The sequence below is a fragment of the Panthera tigris genome, chromosome D1 (genome assembly GCF_018350195.1).
Source record: "Panthera tigris isolate Pti1 chromosome D1, P.tigris_Pti1_mat1.1, whole genome shotgun sequence".
Taxonomy (NCBI): Eukaryota; Metazoa; Chordata; class Mammalia; order Carnivora; family Felidae; genus Panthera; species Panthera tigris.
The window spans coordinates 60,112,585-60,119,603 of NC_056669.1; the positions used below are offsets into that span (position 1 = coordinate 60,112,585).

The following is a 7,019-nucleotide window of genomic DNA, read 5'->3' on the forward strand; positions in this document are numbered from 1 at the left end:
AGTCCACCAGGGTTTTCTGATTAGGAGATTTCATGAAGCCTGAGTCATGGCTCCTTATATGTGCTACCTGTACCTGAGGAGAAAACCTCCACTGCTCCTCAACTCCCTTTCTGGCAAAGAGGACAGGAAAGAAGACAGCTCCATACTTTGTAAGTAACACTGTGCGCTTAGGGAAAACATCAAGCTTCACACCCACCGGTTTCCTTTAGAATGAGGAAGAGTTAATTAACTGCAAAAAGCCCTCATGAGTGTCTCAGGAAAACTGTGGAAGGGTTTTTCCTGAAATCAGTATTTGGGTACATCATGTTCTGGCCAATGGGGTTCAGTTGATCTGTGGCCCATATGTCTTGACTCTTGGAGCAAGTTGTTAGCAGGTCCTTGAATTGTGAGTTTTTTGGTTAGTTGAGTACGTTTCAAAATCATTGCCTAAGGGCGGTGGGCAATGCTGCAACCACCTACCACCAGCATCAACCTCATCCTCATTTACCATTGTTCAGTGCTTCCCCAGTACTCGTTAGCAGATTAAATGCTTCACAAATGCTATCTCAGTGATCCTTACAATGAATGCTATTGGTAAACTTAATTTTACAGAAGTAAAACCTAATATAAAGTGCTTATTTGGAGAACCTCAGCTAGTTGGTGGCAGAGCCAACACTTGAAACTAGGTTTGCCTGACCCTACAACCATGTTAGTGACTCTCCGGCATCAGAGGAGAGAGCTAACTCAAGGTAGTCCTGTATGGGAGCTGTTGCATGTTCTTACTATGGGCCTGGAATATTGTTTTCACAGAAGAGAGAATCACTATTGAGAAGTGGAGGGGGGCACATAAAAGTTTACCTTAAAATGCCAGCACAAACCTTTCATTAAAAAAAGCCTCAACACGTGCACACACACACACACACGCGCGCGCACTTCCTTTTGTGGGAATGAAAGAGTTCACAGAGATGCTTCCAGTAGTCACATCTGTAATTTGAAGCCAAATAGCATAAATTAAATACCACAAGGCTGTAATGTGTTAAGATCCTGATATATTTCCAGAATTCCTTGTCAGTATACAACCCTTGGACTTAATTTTTATCAAAAAATATCTATTGACTTCCCACACTGCACAGTACAGTTCATGGTACAGGGAATATAATGGTCTACCTGCCCATAGCTGATTTCAGTTAGAGAGGCATATTTTCAAGTAATTTATGATCATGCAATGGAATTAACACTATTCTAGATGAATAAATAAATAAAAATATTACTCCAGAGGAAGAAGTAATTCCTTGTGACTTGACATGGAAAAGGTGATTCCATAAAATGCTTCCTAAAGAAAATAATGAATCTAAGAATGAATCTAATGAATCAAAGAATTTAGGCTTATTCAAAGAAGAATGGGAAGTACATGACTTAAGCAAAGCACAGCACTGTGAGAGAACTTACTATATTTGGTAATTTGGTGAGGTAGGAAAGTCCCAGGTTGATCATATCAAAAGGTTCCTGGGGGGAGGGAAGGGGTTGGGTATCAGGAAAAGTAGATTTTTGTTAGATTGGGAAGATCCTTGATGGCTATAATAAGATAGGAAAGAGTTTCACCCTCGTGCTGAAGACAAGGAAGAGTTCTGTATGAGGAGTGACAAGAAGCTGTATTTTTGAGAGATCATGCTGGCATCAATGTGGAAAAAGTTTGTAAACACTTGAAACTCAAGGCAGGGAAATTACTTCTGAGAATATAGCTGTAGTTCCTGCAAAAACTAATGAGACTGCTATGTAAAATAGAGATGATAGAAGTGGAGGATAAGGATGGTCAATCAAAGGACATTTTAGAAGCCAAACCTATAAAAGTTTATAGATTGGTTGGCCTGGACAGTTTTGGCAGGCAGCATTCTAAAAAGGTGCTCACGATTCCTGTCCCCTATGAGTATAGTCCAGTATGAAACCCACCCCCTGAGTGTGCGCGGTTCTATGGATGTGATGGAATATGTCATGTTGTACGTATGGCAAAGAGAGTTTGCAGATGTCAGCGAGGCTGGTGATGGCTTGACTTTCAGTTTTCCAAAAGGGAGATTATGCTGGGTGGGCCTGCCCTAATCATGTGAGCCTTTAAAAGAGACAGGAGCCAGCAGAGAAACTCCTCTACTGGGTTGGAAGATGCAGCCTGTTGGGAGAGGTCCAGATGACTGGGCAGAGGGTAGAGGATAGTCTCTAGGAGCTGGGAGTAACCTCCAGTCAATGGCCAGTCAGAAAGTGGAGACATCAATTCCATACCACAAAGAACGCCAACAACCTGGATCTGTCTGGAAGGGACCCTGACCTCAAGATGAGGACACAGTCCTGGCTGAAACCCTGATTTTAGCCTTGTAAGACCCTGAGCAGAGATCCTGATACTTCTGCTTCTGCTTAGGACTTGCTGAAATGTGAGTCAATGAATTTCTTGTTTTGAACCTTGAATTTGTGCTAGTTTTTCATGCAGCAATAGACAACTAATCCAACAGAGTATGCTTCAGTACAAAAAGAAGCAAATTTCAAGAATAGGTGTGAACTATTTAAGAGGGAGATGAGGAAAGACAAATATTCAATAAGTTGTTGGTGAAGGGAAGGAGATACATGTGACAGGAAGGAGGCAGAGTTATGTTTAGGTTGGGAAAGAAGTTGAAATATTTATAGACGGTGGTAATGGTACAAATGAAAGTGTCCAAATTTTAATAAAAATAAAGAAGGAAAATTGGTGGGGCTATTTCACAGTGCAGAAAGACATCTACGTATTCTTTATGTTTTCAGTGTTTAGAAAACATCCAAATTCCTTACCCTTTGACGGTGATAAAATAATTCCATACTGGACTCCTGCTACCTTTAAACACTTTTAGCACCTTATATCTCATGTCTTAGTGACATTTGTAAATTATCTAATACAACATACCTTGGACATGCTTAGAGTATCTTCATGGTGATTTTTACCTAGCATCTCCTGCACAAGTGTTCTTTATATTCTCAAAGTAGCCTCTCTTGATCCTTCCCCCACAAGACTTTCTAATACATTCAACCAGTGTGTTTTAAACACAAACCATTATTTTATATATCACATTGCATTTTATTTGTCCGTTTACATGTTTGTTTTCATAAGTATCTTATCCTTTCCTAAATATCCTTGAGGGCTTGTACCATGTTTAATTTGGTTCTGTATCCATCTAGTGGATTACAGCCTGCACTCCTTCCTTCCTTTCTTTCTTTCTTTCTTTCTTTCTTTCTTTCTTTCTTCCTTCCTTCCTTCCTTCCTTCCTTCCTTCCTTCCTTCCTTCCTTCCTTCCTTCCTTTCTTTCTTTCTTTCTTTCTTTCTTTCTTTCTTTCTTTCTTTCTTTCTTTCTTTCTTTCTTTCAAGAGAGCGAGCACAGGAGCAATAGAGGGAGAGAGAGAAAATCTTACGCAGGCTCCATGCTGGGCTCATGACCCTGAGATCATGACCTGAACCAAAATCAAGAGTCGGTCACTTAACACACTGAGCCACCCAGGGACCCCACATGCACTCAGTAATTTAATGTTAAACTATACTAATATCCAGAATTCATTTAGGGGCTTACATGGTAGAGTTGTCTTTGGAAGTGAGCAATAGTTTTTCTTCTGAATCAGGAAAGAATATAGAAGAAAAATCATAGCTGTGGAGGAAGAAGGGACCACATAAAGAAGATATTAAGCAGTAGGCATTGCCCAAGTCAGACTTAGATAATATTTTCACCTTTTGTCTCAGCTCAGAAGACAAGACCTGTGAATAAGTGGGAGGGGTATGCAAATAGATGTGGGAAAGGAAGGAAAAGAAATGATTATATAATATTTTAAATTTAATTAAAAAAATATAACAGCTAATATTTGTTGAACTTTTACATCACAGTGAAGTACCCTCCTTAGTTTTTCGTATATATTAACTAATTTAATCCTGGTAATAATTCTATGGAGTATGCATATCATTATTACTTTAGGGATGGAAAGTTCAGGCACACATATTTAATATCTTATCGTGTGGGTATCTTAGCCAGTAAATATATCAGTCAATGCTTGAATGCATCAAAAAATAGAATATGCAGCCCAAAAAATTGATTTGGGATGCCAAATAAAAATTTGTAACATCAAAATGTCCACAGTACTTACTTTGAGACCCTCTATATTCAAACAGTTCTGTTTGTAATTGTCTTGATGGCTTACACTAGGTATGTAGTACAAAAGTTAATTAGGTACAGTTCAAGTTATGGTATTGCAAAGAAACTGTAGGTTCATACAGAATATTTTCACAACTACTAACAGATAGTAGGGGCTCAAAAAATGTAGGCTATTTTTTAAAATTTTTTTTTAGGGTTTATTTATTTTTGAGACAAAGACAGAACATGAATGGGGGAGGGTCAGAGAGAGGGAGACACAGAATCCAAAGCAGGGTCTAGGCTCTGAGCTGTCAGCACAGAGCCCGACACAGGGCTTGAACTCATGGACCGTGAGGTCATGACCTGAGCCGAAGTCGGCCGCTTAACCGACAGAGCCACCCAGGCACCCCAAAAAAATGTTGGCTATTTTTATGTTTGGAGATATTCAACTTGATTGAAAGAAAGTATCCAGGAGATGAGAGCATTCCTTTTTTTGGCCCCCAGAAGCCAACTTACTTTATTTATTATATCAGAATCCCTGTATATACTGTTTGTTGTTTATCTAAGATTTCATACAACACAACATATACATTTCAAAAAATATTTCTTTTTTTAAAAACTTTTTTTAATGTTTATTTTTGAGAGAGATTGAGTGTGAGTGGGGGATGGGCAGAGAGAGGGAGACACAATCTGAAGCAGGCTCCAGGCTCTGAGCTGTCAGCACAGAGCCTGACATGTGATTGAACTCACGGACCGTGAGATTATGACCTGAGCTGAAGTCGGCCACTTAACCAAATGAACCACCCAGGCACCTCTCAAAAAATATTTCTTGACTGCCTACCACATAAAGTAAGTGATGGGTGCAATCCACTTAAAAGGCAATGAATTTAAATAAGATGGATCATTGCTAGATTTGTTTATATACAAATTCTATATCCTCACATAATTGTTCATTTCCTGTTTTCTGCTTCTCTATTAGATGTGGCCTTAGTTTTCTTTATTTTTTAACCAATCTTCATAAGCTCTTTCTATAATATAGATACTATCTCTTATAAATGTTTACCTGGTGAAATAATTAATTTCAGGTTGAATTCATTATAAAGAAATGCAATTGATCATTGCAGGCTATTCATGATAAGATTCTGCAGTTTGAGTTCAACATGTCAACTTTCCAGAATACCACAGCTATGTCCATCATTTTCCTACTAACTGATGTTTCTGGGTTGGAAGTCTTCCACACCTGGATCTCCATTCCTTTCTGCTTTCTCTACATAACCACCCTCTCGGGAAACAGCCTGATTCTCTTTGCCATTGTCACTCAGCCCAGCCTCCACGAACCCATGTATTATTTCCTCTCCATGCTGCCCACCACTGACCTCGGCCTGTCCATATCTACCCTGGTCACCATGTTGGGTATATTCTGGTTTGATGCCAGGGAGATCAGCTTTAATGCCTGCCTGTCACAGATGTTTTTCATTCAACTTTACATTGTCATGGAGTCCTCAGTGCTGTTGGCCATGGCCTTTGACCGTTTTGTGGCCATCTCTAATCCTCTTAGAAATGCTTCTATCTTAACTGAGCTTAAAATAGCACAGATTGGAATAGCAATCATCACCAGGGGGCACTAATCCAGACTCCTATGGTGTTGCTTCTTAAACGATTGCCCTTTTGCCACAGCCATGTGCTCCACCACTCCTACTGCTTCTACCCTGACGTGATGAAGCTCTCGTGCACAGACACCAGGATCAATAGTGCAGTGGGGTTCACAGCCCTGATCACCACTGCTGGGGTAGACTCGGTCTTCATTATTTTTTCTAACTTGTTAATCGTTAAGACTGTCCTCAGCATTGCATCTTTGAAAGAGAGGAAGAAAGCCTTCAGCACATGTATCTCCCATATTGGGGCTGTTGCTGTATTCAATATTCCATTGATTAGTCTGTCCTTTGTTCACAGATTTGGGAAATGGGCTCCACCTTATGTACATATCCTGGTTGGCAATACCTACCTGTTAATCCCCCTGTGCTGAACCCCATCATCTACAGTGTGAAGAACAAACAGATACGCAGGGCTGTGCTGAAAGTTCTCCATCTCAGTGCAACAAAAGAATAGATGGGTTTTTCAATGTTTTCTATTCTTTGTTATTGTATAGATGAGTAAAATGCCACTGATAGAAGTTAAAATGCTGAGACTCGTGCTTGGGATAACAACATCCCAAAAGATCACTTTAGTTTTAAATAAGAAGACCATGGGCTAAGAGAGAAATTTAGGCTAAAATTATCTACCTATTATTTCCTCAGCCACAATGATATTAAAATTTGTTCATTTAAGATGAAAGATGTTCAATTACTGAGATAACCAGAGTGACCCAGTTTGGATTTCAAATGTGGAGTTGTTTTTTTTGTTTGCTTTAAAGAAGAAGGTGGGAGAGGCGCCTGGGTGGCTCAGTCGGTTAAGTGTCTGACTTCAGCTCAGGTCGTGATCTCGCGGTCCGTGAGTTCGAGCCCCACATCGGGCTCTGTGCTGACAGCTCAGAGCCTGGAGCCTGTTTCAGATTCTGTGTCTCCATCTCTGTGACCCTCCCCCGCTCATGCTCTGTCTCTCTCTGTCTCAAAAATAAATAAACATTAAAAAAAAAAAATAAGAAGGTGGGAATAAAAAGTGTGTTAACAATAGCTTGTTACTGAATTTTATTATCTAAATCTGGCACATAAAATTGGCATTGCCCATGGTTATGGAATCATTCCAAATATTTTACTTTTTCTCTGCCTCTGACTTCTATAACCTTTAATATAATAGCTAGTATTATCATCAATACATGTTTTATTGCTTTGTCAGTAACCTGAACTTTTTGGTCAGATATTCTTACTTTCCCCTAGATCTTCAGGAAATATTTATAGCACAAAC

General features: G+C 39.5%; 1 pseudogene; it reads left to right on the forward strand.

Annotated features, from left to right (window-relative positions):
* Positions 1–5,275: 5,275 nt before the first annotated feature.
* LOC102971035 lies at positions 5,276–6,224 on the forward strand (annotated as a pseudogene).
* Positions 6,225–7,019: the final 795 nt, after the last annotated feature.